General features: G+C 41.4%; 1 non-coding gene across 1 annotated transcript; it reads right to left on the bottom strand.

Annotated features, from left to right (window-relative positions):
* Nucleotides 1–12,323: 12,323 nt before the first annotated feature.
* LOC130297851 (U2 spliceosomal RNA) lies at nucleotides 12,324–12,511 on the bottom strand. The gene has a single exon (XR_008849716.1). It is a non-coding gene; the product is annotated as a U2 spliceosomal RNA (small nuclear RNA).
* Between the last annotated feature and the right edge of the window lie 3,861 nt (nucleotides 12,512–16,372).

Here is a 16,372-nt window from a genome sequence, read left to right as displayed (position 1 = left end):
GGATTCTGTAGATCTGTTTGTCTTTCCTCATTGCACATAAAAGAGGCTCCAGTGTGCAAATGAAGAGTAGTGGGGACAAGGGACAACCTTGCTTCACTCCGGAGTTTAAAACCACGTCCTGAGTCTTAAAACCATTTACTAAAATCTTACTTGTGCAGTTGTCATAAAAAGCTTTAAGAGACAATAAAAAGCCCTCAGGTATACCCATTTTTTCTAAAACCATAAAAAGATAAAAATGCGATACCCTGTCAAATGCTTTTTCAAAATCTATGGATAAAATATTTTCCTTTTCTTGTCTTGGTATCGCTAATTATGTCTTTTATAAGGTTTAAGTTCTCCCATATACTCCTCCCAGGCACCCCACAGACCTGGTTAGAATGTATTATTTTGCTAATCACATTTTTTAAGCGGTTTGCACACAACTTTGCCATTATTTTGTAGTCACAGTTCAGAAGGGTGATTGGTCTACAGTTTTTGAGTTCAGACCTGTCTCTCTTTTTGAATAACAGGGAGACATCAACCTTCTTCCATGAGCCTGGGAGGATCTTAGACCTAAAAACCTCTGTAAAAAGGGAAAACAAATTTTCTTTTAAAATATCATAAAAAGTAACATAAAACTCAATGGGTATATGTCACGATTCGGCTGGCAGGTGGTGGATCCTCTGTGCCAGAGAGGGATTGGCGTGGACCGTGCTGGTGGACCGGTTCTAAGTTGCTACTGGTATTCACCAGAGCCCGCCGCAAAGCGGGATGGTCTTGCAGCGGCGGTAGCAACCAGGTCGTATCCACCAGCAACGGCTCAACCTCTCTGACTGCTGAAGATAGGCGCGGTACAAGGGAGTAGACAAGAGCAAGGTCGGACGTAGCAGAAGGTCGGGGCAGGCAGCAAGGATCGTAGTCAGGGGCAACGGCAGGAGGTCTGGAACACAGGCTAGGAACTCACAAGGAAACGCTTTCACTGGCACAATGGCAACAAGATCCGGCGAGGGAGTGCAGGGGAAGTGAGGTAGAAATAGGGAGTGCACAGGTGAACACACTAATTAAGCTAACTGCGCCAATCAGAGGCGCAGTGGCCCTTTAAATTGCAGAGACCCGGCGCGCGCGCGCCCTAGGGAGCGGGGCCGCGCGCGCCGGGACAAGACCGACGGAGAGCGAGTCAGGTACGGGAGCCGGGATGCGCATCGCGAGCGGGCGCCTGCCGCATCGCGAATCGCATCCCGGCTGGGAGAGGTATCGCAGCGCACCCGGTCAGCAGGTCTGACCGGGGCGCTGCAATTGCGAGGATGTTGCGAGCGCTCCGGGGAGGAGCGGGGACCCGGAGCGCTCGGCGTAACAGTATACCATCCGGTCCAGGTACTTTACCTGTTTTAAAACTTTTAACAGTCTCTAAAACCTCCTGCTCCGAAATTTCCTGCAATAAAAAAATATGTGAGACAGGATCTAAAAAATTGGTGATCTCCTTTAACGAGTCATTCATAAAACTTTCATCAATATTTTTAACACTAAAAAGATGTGCATAAAATTCTTGCACCTTTTTTTTTAAAATGCCCTGTATATCATTCTCACCTTCAACATTTTCAATTAGCACTTTTTTTTAATCTGTTATTTTCTTTAAAAAAATACCTGGAGCAGGTTTCATTTTCTTCCAGATGTTTAATTCTGGATCTAAAAATAATTTATTTTCCTTTCTGCTCCAGGCATTGGGCAATTTCTTTTTTCAGATCAATAATTTATTTTTCTACTTCTATGCCATGTGCTCTGAACTTATACAGGGTCATCAGACGAGTATTTAAAAAAAGCATAAAATTCATGTTTTTCTTTAGCTTTTTTAACCCCAACACCAATAAAAAAATCTTTTATTTTCCTTTTAATTTTTTCCCACCACACACTGATGGGGATGTTGGGGTTTTTATCACGTCTGCATTCCTTGTAAAAAGTGATAAAATCAGATAAAACCTGCGGATCTTCTAAAAGGGACACGCTTAACTGCCAGGCATTACTACAGGTACTCCGTTTAAAATCACTTTTAACCTTAAAATATAATTTATGATCGGAAAACACATTGGTAAAACATAAAAGGCAGTACTTTATAAGAACATTTGCTCGCACTCAGTAGTGTACTGAACAAGAGGCTGCTGAAGAGTAGTTTCCATTGCCACTTGTTCCCCTTCAATCTCTGCACTTTGCTCAGGGTTGGTTAATTGCCTCTCACCAGCTCTTCTTTTGACAGACCTCAGCTCTTTTGGGCCCCTTATGCCTTTATCCTCCTTTGCCCGGGGGGGAGGGGGGGGCTTGCTCAGTCTCCTTCCTGCTGCTTACCTCCTTTTGTGGGGGGGCAAATGATGGCTCCGCTTGCTTTGGCTGGTGCCTTGGCTGCTGTCCTTGTTGCCTCCTGGGTTGCTCTTGCTGCTCTGTGTGTGGCGGTCTGTGGGGACAAGAGGAAAAAAGGTGACCAAGTTTTTGACAAAAATTACACCTCCCTCCGTTCGTGCATTCTTCTGTTTTATGTTGTGTGCTTCCGCATTTTTACATGAACTTTCACAGTTTTCTTTAGTGTGTCCATATTGGTAACACTTCCTGCAGAAGATTGGTATTCCCTGTAAAAAAGAGGTCTCCACACATATTATTTAACTTAAAACATGCTGATGATAGTCGTATTCCCCCTGGAAAGCTGGGATCATTTGCGCATGTGACCTCAAATCGCCAAATTAAGGTCCAGATTCCACAGCTATTTAAGATTTTGCCCTTGCAAATAACCTTTTTAATGTAGGCTGCCAGGAAAGCTTCGACATCATATAGGTTGGCAAAAGGGAATACATTTTAACTACCACCATTTTTGTATCATCGAGGACGTACTCCAAGATCCGGACTACCTTCAGCCTTCGATCTTTACTCTCCACAGCTTGCTTCATAATATCTCTCATAGGCCCATTTTGTAAAAAGGTGACATCGAAGATCTTACGCCTAGGGTAGTCCTGGATCACCAAGATTTCATCTTTTCGAGTGCTAAAAACGCCCATGAGCACGTCCTCTACCAAAAATTTGACATAATCCGCCTGCTTTATGTCATCCAAGAGAATAATTGTCAAGGTGTTTTTGATCCGGGCGTACGCCGCCACAGAACCTGGATCCGGATCATCATCCATGGCTCTATTCTCCTCCTCCGCAACAAACCTCTCTTAACCCGAAGGTCTTGAGAGGCGATCGCAACTCGTTACCCTGGGACTAAGCCCTCTCCCCTATAGCAGCAAGCGGGTGAAGCCCAGGCAATAAACCTGGGCGATTACGCAAGGCTGAGGAGAGGGGCACCCGAGTGCCTTCTGACCAGATCTCCTGTAATTTTTTTTCCACTCAGAACTCAAGTCTCAAAGCAACCATCTCATATTTTAAGTTGTTATTTAAGACAGAAAATACCATCATCATGGACTACTCTCACTTTCTATTTCATTTATACTTAATATTTTTTTATTTTTATTATTGACCATCAATCATTTTTGCACTGACCGGTTTATTATTTCCTCTCTTTTTTTTAATCTTCTAGAAAAAAACTAAAATATTATAAAGTAAGTGTATTCCATAAACTGAATTTCCAAACTTCTTCAGCTTTTTCTTCCCCTAAATGAATTCTATCCCTCCAATAATATAAATATAAGTATCCTAAGCTTAATCTAACACATTTCTCACCAGATAAATCTTCTTTTTTTTTTAAGACCAAAATATTCCTCACCTTCCACAAAGCCATCTTTACACAGGTTAAAATACACCAAACAACTTAAAAATCTTCCATCTTCCATAAAACACTGTGTTAAAATCAAGGAAAAGCACCCTACTCAACATCTTAATTAAAATACTTATTTTCCTCCAAACATCTTGTGCAAAACTGCAATTCCAAAACACATGCAAAGGGGTTTCACTTGAACCACATCGTGATCTTGGGCATCGTTCATACCTCACCAATCATCTCCTATGTTGAAATTCTCTTGTTGGCAAACAATCTTTAACTATACACCAGAGGAGATCCTTGTGCTCATTCAATAAAAACAGAAGATTCACATTTACCCATATTTTCCCTGTGACTTCAGAACTAAAATTACAAATTTGGCTAACTAAAGCGCCCTCATCTAAAAAATTTTAAACTTTTCTATGACACACTAGTACATTCAAATTTACAGCAGATAACTTATATTCTCCTAAAATTCTCTCTAAAATAATGTAATGTTCAGGTGGTAAAAATGTATATGGTCTGTTAAGATTAATCTGAAGCCACTTGTATTTCCTAACATAAAATCCAAGGATATAAATAATAAAACTCTTAATTCTAGAAAAAGGTCCTAATAAAGTGCTTACACAGTATGCCAGATTTGCGTTGCAAAAATGTTTTAATATCTGGAAAGCTCTTACCTCCCTTCTTCTTACACTTGTACAGTTCCTCTCTCCTAACTCTCTCCATCTTTGATTTCCAAAAAAATGTAAAACAGGTTTTAATAATTCTTTTCATAAAATTAAGTGGTGGAAAAAAAAACAGCGGAGACATATAAAATCATTGGGAGTAAAACTTGCTAAATGATTAAGATCTTGCCTTCCAGAGTTAAACATCTTAACTTCCAAAAATCTATCTTTTTCCTTACTCTCTCAAGCAGTGACTCCCAATTTTTATATTGCCACAAGATTCCGAAAAAAATATACCCAAAATTTTAATCTCTGTTAATTATAGTAGTTTACAACTGGAGTCAAGCGCCAAGTTACCTAAAGTTAAAACACCAGATTTCTCAATGTTTACTTTAAAACCTGACGCACCACAAAACCATTCCACCGTTCGTAAAACTCTGTTCAAACCTTTGGAATCCTGTACAAAAAAAGTTTTGTCATCCATATAAGCAACGACCTTCACCTGTTCATTATTACTACCAGGTATAAAAAAAAACATTAATCACCTTATCTTTTCGAACATCACATAAAAGGGGTTCAATAGCACAAATAAATAAAATTGGGGACAAAGGACAGCCTTGTTTTACACCAAACTTAATAGAAACCTTCTCAGATAAAAAAAAACATTAATTGAAATTTTACTAAAACTCGAACTATAAAGAGATTTTACCTGATTAATAAAATTTTGGGGACAACCTATTTTACTCAATACAGAAAATAAAAAATCATGCGATACGCGATCGTAGGCTTTCTCAAAATCAAAAGAGACTAAGGCCAAGTCTTGCTTTCTCTCTTTCACATCCCAAATGATATCACGTACTAAAACCAATTAATCTAAAATTTTCCTTTTTGGTACTGCACATGACTGGTCTATGTCTACTACTGAGGCTACAACTTCTTTAAAACGGTTAGCTAATAATTTCGCATAGATCTTATAATCGGAATTTAAAAGCGTAATAGGCCTCCAGTTTTTAATTAGTTCGCTTTCACCTTTTTTTTGTAGATTAAAACAATCAGACCCTCAGACCAAGATTTTGGAATGTTAAAAGAAGACCACACCTTAAAAACAATTTCACCAAAAACGTCTCCAAAAATATCCCAATAAAATTTATAAAATTCTATAGGAAGCCCATCTAAACCAGGAGTTTTTACATTCTGAAATGAATTAATGGTTTTAAAAATTTCATCTTTAGTAAGGTTGTCACATAATATATTCTTTTCTCCACTATTAAGCTCTTTATCCAAAACCCCCATAAAATGATCTTTGAGAGAACTATCAATATTTTTTACTGAGAACAAATCATCATAAAAACCTTTTGCTTTCTTAAGTTTCCCTTCTAATATCGACTCTCCTTCTAAACACTCAATAAAATCTTTCTTATCACTAATTTTTGTGAAAAAGAATTTTGAACATTTTTCGTCTTCCTCAAGAACCTGAACTCTGGAAAATAATTTCCTTTCCTTTTTGTCTTAAGAGCCTACTAATCTCACCTCTAGTGTATTCTATATCCTCTTCCATGTCTACTCCACTATTCCTAAAAGTATAAAAACACTGTAATCTTGCATTCAATGAAACATACAACTTCTTCCTCTCTTGCACCTTTTTCTTACTGATACGAATAAAAAATAATTTAGCCTGCTCCTTAAAAAAGTCCCACCAATCAAAAATATCTGCAAGCCGATTTCTCTTGAGGAGCATTTTTTTGTAAAAAACTGTTCTTAATATCCGTATCTTCTAACAGAGAGGTGTTTAGCTTCCAGTGTGTGGGTTTCTTAGTCTCCATATTTTTGCAAGATAAAGTGCACTTAATGATCCGAAAAACAGCTGGTATCTGCCTTAAAAGAATGGCACTAAAAGTGATCTGATACAAAAAAATTGTCAATTCTTGATTTAGATGTCCTACTACTCCAAGTAATTTCATCCTCCTTCTTACCTCCACAGCTGATCCACACATCTTTTAGATTTATTGTTGATACGAACCGTCCTTCTTGTCTTCCACATGGCAATTAAAATCTCCACCGGACAAAAATAACTGCAGAGTTTCAAATAATTCCATTCTTTTCCTCTTTTCTGTATAGGCATACATGCAGAAACATTTAATTCTTACATTAGTTTTTTTTAACATTAACCATTAGGATCCTACCTGGATGTATTTCTAAGGAGTCCTCAATAGTCCATTCGTTGCTGCATAAAAAAACAATCCCATCACTGTTTTGCTCATTCCCTCCAGAAAAGAGAGCTTGACCATTCCAGTGTTCCTTGAAATCATAGTTGAGTTTTTTCTCTAAATGACATTCTTCCAAACCTTCATTATTAAGAAAATCATATAATGCAGCTTTTTTGTGAGTTTTTAATACCCTGTACATTCAGGTAAGCTGTTTTAATGTTCATCTTCTGACAATGATACCAGGGCTAGCTCCCCCGCCCTCATCAGAAATATTAGGATCCTCATCAATCTGCAAGTCTCCTTCAGCAGAACTCAAAGGAGACAGGATCTCTCCAAAAACTTCCACTTCAACTTTTTTTTCTCCAACGAACACCTCCTCCACAACCTCTTCTTTCTCGCTGGAGCTCCTCTTTAACCTCCTTGAATCAGTCTCCATCATTTCTTGGGCACAAGGGAGCTGACTCTGGCCACTCTGAGGGGTCTCCACCACCACTGAACACACCTTCCCTTCCTCCTGTGGCGATGGCCCTGGTTGACCAACTGCCTCCTCCCTAGATGCTTTAGCTTTCTTCTCTTTTTTTGCCTTCTCAGCCTCCATCCTCTTTCTTAGATCCTCCCTCCTCTTATCCACCTCCAACTTTTTAAGCTCCTCCTCTTTCTTTTTCTCAGTCTCTATTTTCTTTTTTTCCTTAGCCTTCCTTCTTTTCTCCGTCTCCACTTTCTTTTCTCAGCCTCCACTTTCTTTTCTCAGCCTCCATTTTCTTTTTCTCAGCCTCCATTTTCTTTTCCTCCTCCTCCTTCCTCCTCTTTTCAGCCTCCTTCTCCTTCCTTTCCTCCTCCTCCTCCTTTTCCTTTGCTTTCTCCTCCGCACCTTCCTGCATATCCTTCACTTGTTCCTCCACCACATCCTTACACTGCTGTTCACACTGTGTTAATTCTCGTGCAGGACATTCCTCAGCTTGATGTTTAGCATTGGTGCACTCTGAACACAGATCACAGCAATCAGTGGAATGCCCACACCTCTTGCAATCCCTGCAGTACTGAGGCATCCCAGAAAAAAAACAAATATTCTCTGCTGCGGTTAATGAAGACCACAGGTGGAGGCCTGCACACTCCTCCTTAGGGTACTGTTTAACTGAAACCAGATACACACGCTTGCCATTCCAGGCTCCAAAACTGGTCTTTCCATAGTTTTTGAGAATGACCTTGTCACAAAAGCCTCTCAGATAGGATTCAATCTCCATATCAGTAATAAATGGGCTATTTTTTTTTTTTTTTAAAGCCGAGGAACGTGCTCTCGATTCACCCAAAGTGCAAGAAAAAGTGCAAACGTGTTACACTAAATAAACGTGCACAAAGGATGCGGTCTATCGCAAGCCCTTCTCCGATAGGAGAGAGGCCCCCCAACAAACCTTACCCTTCGCCTCCGGACCAAAAGGTACCTGCGAGGTTCCAGGTTCAATGTCCCTTTTCGCCGAAGCTACTAGGGGACCACAAATGCTCCCGACATCCCCCTTGGCATTAGCCAAGGTATCTGCCCGCAGAGCCGATAACAGTAGGTACCCTGCCAAAGCAGGAGTACCAGGGGTGTTTGCAGGGAGGTGCGGAATCTAATGGCCACACACACCTCCCCTAGACCGCCAGGAGGGACACCCAGAAGGGCTACCGCATCCTGACAAATCCTGTGAACACACAACACGCAAAAAGTGACACAGTGAGACAAAAAGAAATAAATAAGTGAATGTGTGCAGATATACTGCCCGGACATCCGGCCGGATCTATAAAAATGTCTCTGATCCTAGCCAGAAGGCCGGGAATCAAGAGGCGAGTGCCACAAGGTGAAGAGATTATGGTGCCCGTGCTTCAACTCAGTGAGCCAGTATTCCCAGTGAGTTTCGGCACCTCGGGGTCACCACTCCCCGAGGCACAAAAGTACCTCGGCTCTAGACCCTCTCAGCCTCGTGGCGAGACCCGGAGGGATCAGGTCACATCGGGGCCGCCGTCGAGCTGATTCCTCAAAACCAGCCCCGGAAAGCCCTGGTACACCTGCACCCTCCATGCAGCACCCATCCCCACCAGCCCCACCGGCATGAAAAACTGATAAGAACAGATTTTTTTTTTCTTCTCAGTTACAGACTATTGTTAGATCGATTATCAGGTCTCCTACCAGGACTCGTCACTTAAAACAATGTCTGAAAAAACATCAAGCGGAAAGACAATAAAAGAGGCAACCGAGGGTCAAGAACTTAAAACCAAAAAGTGAAAGCTGAAGGAAAACAAAAACATTTAAAAAACAAAACATAAACTGGTCAGACTTACAGTTTCCACCATTGGGTATATTTCCAGATCTTTTCAGCATTGTCTTCTCCCATTCTCTTCTTATCTAATAAATATGCAATAAAAAGTCTTCCGAGCAACAACCTCCTACATTCACTTGGAGAAATGGAAATTTTTTTAAAAACAAGCAAATTCCTGGAGTCCCATAAAACTTCTTTAAAAACAGAAAAAATTATCCAAGTAACACGTGCATCATTCTTCATGTTAAAGTCCTGACCGATAAAAATTTTCTCAAAAGTAAAATCATTAAAACCCATTAGTGCAATAAAAAATCTTGTTAAAAGCCTAAAAACTTCCTTGGCATAAAAACAGTCCCACCACAAATGTACAATATCTTCTTTACCTCCACAACCCTCTCTTGGACACTGTTCACTCACTCTTATTCCTCTTCCTCTTAAAAACACTCAAGTTGGGAGGCAACCATGGTAAGACATCCATACCACATCTTTTTGTCTATTTGATAAACCAAAGGAATTAAAAAGGCTCCAAATCTTAAGTGACTGTGCAATATTACAGAATGGTACTTCATTAAATTTTTCACTCTTTCTCAACTCATATTCTATTTTCTTCTTTTCAGGTTTCCCCAAGGAGCTAAAATTAAACTGATCATTGAAAGACCGAAGAACCACATAAAAGGTAGGTATAATCAGTGCCATTGGTTTCCTCAGATCCCTCTCACACCAGCCCCACTTAGAAAACAACCATCCTGCTAAATATTTACACATGTCAGCTGTTTTACTATTGCACTGAATCGTCTTGAAAATTAAAAGAAAATAGTGTAACTTTAAAAATAAATCAATATTTGGAAAGTCATATCCACCATTCTTTACAGTACTCATTACCTTCTCTCTTTTCATTTTTTCCATTTTGGATCCCCAAAAGAAAACAAAAAGTCTTCTTGTTGTCTTCCTCATCCAAAGCTTGCCAGATGAAATAACTATTGCAGTATATAAAAGTAAAGGTAAAATCACAGTCTTAATAACAAGTACTTTCCCTTTAAGGGATAAACTCCTCAATTTCCAAAAATTCAATTTCTTTTCAATTTTACCGTCCAGCTTGTTAGAAGTCTCTGTTCCTTTAAGATTCTTTTCAAAAATGACCCCTAAAACTTCCACATTCTCCTTTATCTCTACTCCATACACCAACACATCTTCGCATTTCCCAAAATTCACCAAATGACATTTGCCCCAGTTTACACACATTCCGGCCACACAGCAAAAAATTTGAATATGCAAATTCACTCTATTCAAATCTGCTTTTGAAGTACATGTAAACACAACATCATCCATGTAGCTTAAAACCTTAAGATCACTCCCACCACTGCCAGGTATAAAAACTCCTTTAACACATTTGTCTTTCTGAACATTCTTTGACAAGGCCTCTATTACACAGATGAAAAGGATTGGGGAGAGTGGGCAACCCTGCCGAACCCCTGATAAAATCTTAAAAGCAGGACCAACATGGCGATTCATTAAAACTTGTCCAGTAACACCATTATATAACCCTTTAATAACATGTAATAACTTCATTGGGATCCCCATATGTTTTAGGGCCGTAAACATAAATTTGTGTGCGACTTTATCATAGGCCTTCTCGAAATCCACTGACTCGACAAAAAGAGGCACCTTATTAAAATTACAGTAATAAATAAAATCCCTTAAAATCAATAAATTATCAGTAATTCATCTCCCGGGTACAGCACATACTTGGTAATTACCTACCATATGGCCAATAATATTCCTAAGCCTATTTGCAACAATTTTAGCAATAATTTTATAGTCACTGTTTAACAATGAAATTGGTCTCCAATTTTTTTATATCACGTTCGTCACCTTTCTTATGTATTAGTGTGATAATTCCCTTCTTCATTGAATCAGCTAAAATCCCAAACTTAAAAACATATTGCACAACCCGAGTAAAAACATCTTTTAAAAGAGGCCAAAATACAACATAAAACTCAGCTGGAAGGCCGTCACTACCAGGGGTTTTACCTTTTGCCATTCCATTCAGCGCCATTCTAATTTCATTTTCACTAACATCTTCCACCAAAAAAACTTTCTCATCATCTGGAATTTGATCTTCTAAAATGTTACAGTAGTCTTCCATTTCATTAATAGCAGCTTTACTTTCATTACTAAAAAGTGTTTCATAAAATTTACAAACCTCCTCCTCCATCTTCCTACCAACCACCTCACCACTAGAGGTTAAAACTGACTTAAAGACCCCCTTTGGCTTAAAACACTTTTTAAAAAAATATAGACTACATTGTTCATTCTCCTCCAAATGTTGCACCTTAGCCCTGTAAACAATATTCCTTCCTCTTTCCTTCAACCTTGTCTTCATCTCTTCCTTAATTTCACAAATTTCAGCATCCACCTCTAGACCAGCGTTATTAAACTTATAGAGAGTCTCCAATTGTGAAACTAAAGTCTAATCTCTCCGCCTCTTCTCCTGTGCTCTCTTAATGCAAACAGACTTAAAATAACCAGCAAATTTTCTTCCTTCCTCCTTTTTTCTCTGCGTATTATTCTTATTTTTCTTCTTATTCTTCATCTTATTCAGACCCTATCATTGCAGCAATGCTTATTCAATACCGCCAGCAGATGGAGACACTGGGGGATAATTTTCTAAGGATTTATACTGTTTTTTCCTGTCTATATTTGTCGCACAGAAAGTCGCAGTCTAAATATGTGCGAGATTTCTGCGACGTTTGCTCTAGAGGATTTTTAGAACATTATGCATTGGTGCTGAATATATCAAAAGCGACTTTTCAGCGACAAGTCGCATCGGCTGAAAGTATGCCGAAATGTAAGACCATGTTGGAGCAGGATTAAATACAATCTAAAGCATAGATCTCAAAGTCTGTGCACAGAATTTATCAAGGGCCTTGCGCCTTTTGATACATTAGGCGCACAATAGACTAGCCTAACCCTCTGTAGTTTGGTCTATATTGATGCGTGACTTAGACAGCAAGCTGATGAGCTATCCATTAGAGCAACGGATGTCCGGAAACATTTGTTTTTATCTTTCCAATACCACAGAACCAATGCATGGTCAATCAACAGCAATGACACACCTGTGTGAACAGCCAGGAGACCCCCATGTATGTCAATTAGGAAAATTCAGCACCCACCAGCTAAAAGTCAGCTACCTATCATGTCATGTCCAACCTGCACAGGTGTGCTAGCTGCTGAGATTATTCAATTAAGGAGGCCATTTATTCAGCAGCAGCAGCAGCAGTCAGTCCTGTGCCTGGATTCTCCAACAGTGGCCAGACACAAGCGGCACCACCTTTTGTTTTTTTGGCTGCAGCAGCAAGGCCCACAGGACTAGCTAGCCAGCAAGCAAGTAGCAATGAAACAAGGAATCTTTCTTTTTAACACTGTAATGGGGTGGTGCACTTCTCCCTGAAGATACTGCCATATCGGGTCAATGCATAGGGCGACGGAAGCAAGCTTCGAAATCGGCCCCCGTTCTCAAAAATCCATTTAATATATCGTCCCCAAATAGGGGACGTATCAGATATTAAACTGATAGGAACAGATTTTTTTTTTTATCCCTCAGGTAAGGGATGAAAGTACTCCAAGCAATACTTTCAAACTGGCATTACAAACTTTCTGTAACACACAACCCTCTCATCATCAGGAAACTTTGTGTTTTTTTTTTTTCTTCATATTCAAAGGTTTATTGAAGGTATTTAACAAAATTGCAGTAAGAACAGTATATCCAACAAATATCCACAGGATATGAAAGTACTAGTGACATAGTAGAATTAACAACAGAAAACATTTCACATAGCGACCATCTAGAAAAGCTAGGAGCCACCCTATATGAGTACCAAAATGTCGATCACCATCGTCTTAGGTATAGATGGCTAGTGCTGGGAGACACTAAGCACTTCACTGGAGCAATTACCCAATGCCTAAGTGATATCTGGGGCTGAATTGAAAGAGAGTCAATAACTGTATCACCAGGTTTGAGTTTGCATAGGTAGGTAATCAAGCAGCTTATGTCAGCTGGACTAGGTGGCAGCACGACCACTCCTAGAGAGGGGTGCAGTCTGATGGTCGCCTGTAGTCATGGAGATAGAAGGATACATTCAAAGTTTTGAGCGGAAGAAGGGGGAAAAGAGAAAGGGAAGAGTGGGAGGGATAGGAGATGCGGGGGAGGAACACACACGAGGACCAGAAAAAGGCAAGGGGGAAGGGAAGCAGTAGGATCACTAGAGTCTAAAGTAGAGTTACCTTGCAAGCCGGTTCGGTTACTCTCCCCCTCTTGGCGGCCGAGCGATCGTAAGTCAGTTAGTTGGCGAGGGACCTGTGGCAGTAGTGTCTGAGTTGGAAGGATAGAAGGGTAGCGTGGCCTGTGTTGGGTTCGTGACATGAGTTCGTGACTGTGTATCCAGATGAATGGTAGAGAATTCTTGTGAATTCATAAAATTCGTCCAGGGATGCCAGATGGCCATATATCGATAGATTTGGTTGGACGTGTCGGCCATTAGTTCTTCCATCCTATGAATGTGAGACACCTCCCTGAGCCATGCCGAGATTGTTGGGGGGGGGTTCATGGATTTCCAAAGCCTAGGAATTATGATTCTAGCTGCTATGAGGAGGAACCCTATTAATCTCGAGGTTGGATTGGACAAGCCTGGCGGTAGGATGGATAATAGAGCTATCTCTGGGGTGAGATCCAACCGTGTAGAGGTAATGAGTGCTATAATGTTGAGAATATTAGTCCAATACTCGGATAGAGAAGGGCAAGTTAGCCAAATGTGGGTCATGGTACCCCCAACCAGTGGCGCAGCGCCAACACATCTCCGATACTCCCGGGTAAAAGGTGGAAAGCAAGGCGGGCACCCTGTACCACCGAGTCAAGACTTTATAGTTTGTTTCCTGAAATTTACAGGAAATCGAGCTCTTATGACAGGTAGTGAGAGCTCTGCGCCACTGGTCTTCCGGGATCTGGTGGCCCAAGTCCCTCTCCCAGCCCAGTTTGAAGGGCAAGGAAAGTGTGGTTGCCGTGTCTATAAGGATAGAATAGAGAAGGCTAATGGAATGAGGGATGGGACGAGAGGAGGCACACAGTGTTTCAAAGTTAGTCAGCTGCCTGGTTAGGTTCAATTTATTTTTCATATTCTGAAAGTAGTGGGCCAGTTGTGAGTATTGAAATTCGTGCATCAGTGTAGGTGGGCTATCTGTTAGGATCTCTCTTATGGGCTTCAGGGTTGTGTGGGAAAGTAAGTCATGGAAGGTCGCACCAGGTGTGCGCAACCGCCCCAAGAATCGGTTGGCATGTAGGGCCGGGGGGAAGGAGGGGTTTCCAAATACCGGGGTTAAGGGGCCGTCATGTGGGAAAAGGTCAAGTTTGGATAAGTACGTCCTGCGAGATCGGACGACTGAAGAGAGCACCGGAGGGCGTGCGGGGGAGCTCAAAGCGGAGCGATCCAAAGGAGGTCTCCACCAAAAGACCTTCAGGTCGCCACCCACCACAGTACCCTCCAATGCCACCCACTGCTTGCCATTTCCATAATGACAGCAATCCAGTACTCTGGTCAGTACAGCCGCCAGGAAGTAAGATAAATAATCAGGCAGCGCCAACCCTCCGTCACTTTTTCTGCGGATGAGGGCATGCCTGGCGACTTTGTGTTTTTTTTTGTCTGTTTGATAAATAATCAAGATAAATCAACAAGATGGATCAATTTTTTTGATTATTCTTCAACCCACTCATCTCTTCTTCTATCAACTTAAATTCCTCCAAAAACCTCACAACCCACTCATACCACTTAGGAACTTCAAAAGCAACAGACCTACTCAGATCCCTCTTACACCACTTCAGCCAGACAAACAGTCTTCCAGCAAGAAACTTAGTCATACAAGACATCTTCTTATCTCCATCAATAATAACAAGTATAAAAACTAAAATATTCACTCCAAAATAAATCTCCAGATTTGGAAAACTCATCCCACCCTTCCGCCAATTTTTAATCACCACTTCTCTCCTTAATCTTTCTACTTTAGACCCCCAGAAAAAGACAAACAAAACCCGATTCTTTAACTTATTGAGAAACACCAATCTTTTATTCAACCATTCATACTTCTTCCTCCCAGCATTCCGCTTATATCCCTCTCTTTTAAAGAATACTTTTGTTTGACCCTTAACCCACTCCCACCAACACAATATATCAGGAAAATCATTCTTTTTCTTACACCAACCCCCATACTTATTAACATATCTATCATACACCCCTTCCACTTCCAACAATTTCATTTCCATACACCCCTCCCACTCACACAGTCCGCATCCAATACTAACTCACAACACACATACTCATGATCTGAATATCCTACTTTTTCTTGCATATAATTCTTACCTAACACAAAACACATTTTTTTTTGATTGAAAGAGCTTTATTTTCCGTTCAGTCATTACAAGTCGTACAATAAATTACAGTCACACAAATCATGATAGTACAATACACAGCAAAGGTTCCCTAAGCTATACATCGCACACCATGCTACTCTAACATTCAGCTCAATCCTGCAATGGAAAGGCACAAGAGATCAAACAAAAACCAAATAATACAATCTGTGATCGGGGTAGGGGTGTGGGCGACTATGTGGGGGTAGGGAGGGGGCGGATCACAGGGCCAAACTGTTGGGCTGTATCTTCAGGGAGACATGGGAGAAGGAGAGGGGTCTTCACTCCTCTTCTTCCTCATCAACGGCCGAGCTGTCCAAGATGGAATAGTCTCTAAGCAGGTTCTTGATGAACCTGCGGCAGTCCCGGATGGACATGTTTTCCCTGTTGATCACGAGGCGGTTCCTGGCAAGCCACACTGCGTCCTTAAAACAGTTCATAAGGCGCCAGGCCTCCTGGATGGCCTCCACGTCGTGGGTCCCAGGGAACAGGCCGTAAAGCACCGAATGGTACGATAGGCAGCTCCTGGGCACTGAGTCTCTGAGTTCATGTTCTAGGGCGTCCAACAGACCCTGTGCAAAGGGGCACTGCCAAAACACGTGGAAAGATGTTTCCTCCACGTAGGGGCAACGGGGGCAGTACCGGGTCTTGCACAGGTTGCGGGCATGCATGAATGACCTGAGAGAGAGACCTCCCATGACGGCCATCCACGACAAGTCCTTGTGTCCATTGGTAAGCCGCTTTGAGGCCACATTGTTCCAAACTGTCTCTGCAGTGGCTGCGGGGAGTCCCGGAACCAGCTCGGTCAAGTCCTTAGCTCGGATGAGCTTGTGGATTGTCTTCGGCTTCCATAGGTCGGGTTTCAGTTCTTCCAGCTGGTGCTCTCTCACAAACCGGACAACATCCCCATAGAACCAGGGAGTGTTCCAGTTGTAAGGGATGGAGCTGTCCCACTTGTCCCAGCCCAGCTGTCTCCAGAGGGGCATGAGAAGCAAGCGAATCATGGACCTGCCCGCTGAGCC

This window comes from Hyla sarda, chromosome 13, assembly GCF_029499605.1.
Source record: "Hyla sarda isolate aHylSar1 chromosome 13, aHylSar1.hap1, whole genome shotgun sequence".
NCBI lineage: Eukaryota > Metazoa > Chordata > Amphibia > Anura > Hylidae > Hyla > Hyla sarda.
This window is presented reverse-complemented; position numbering and strand designations above follow the sequence as displayed.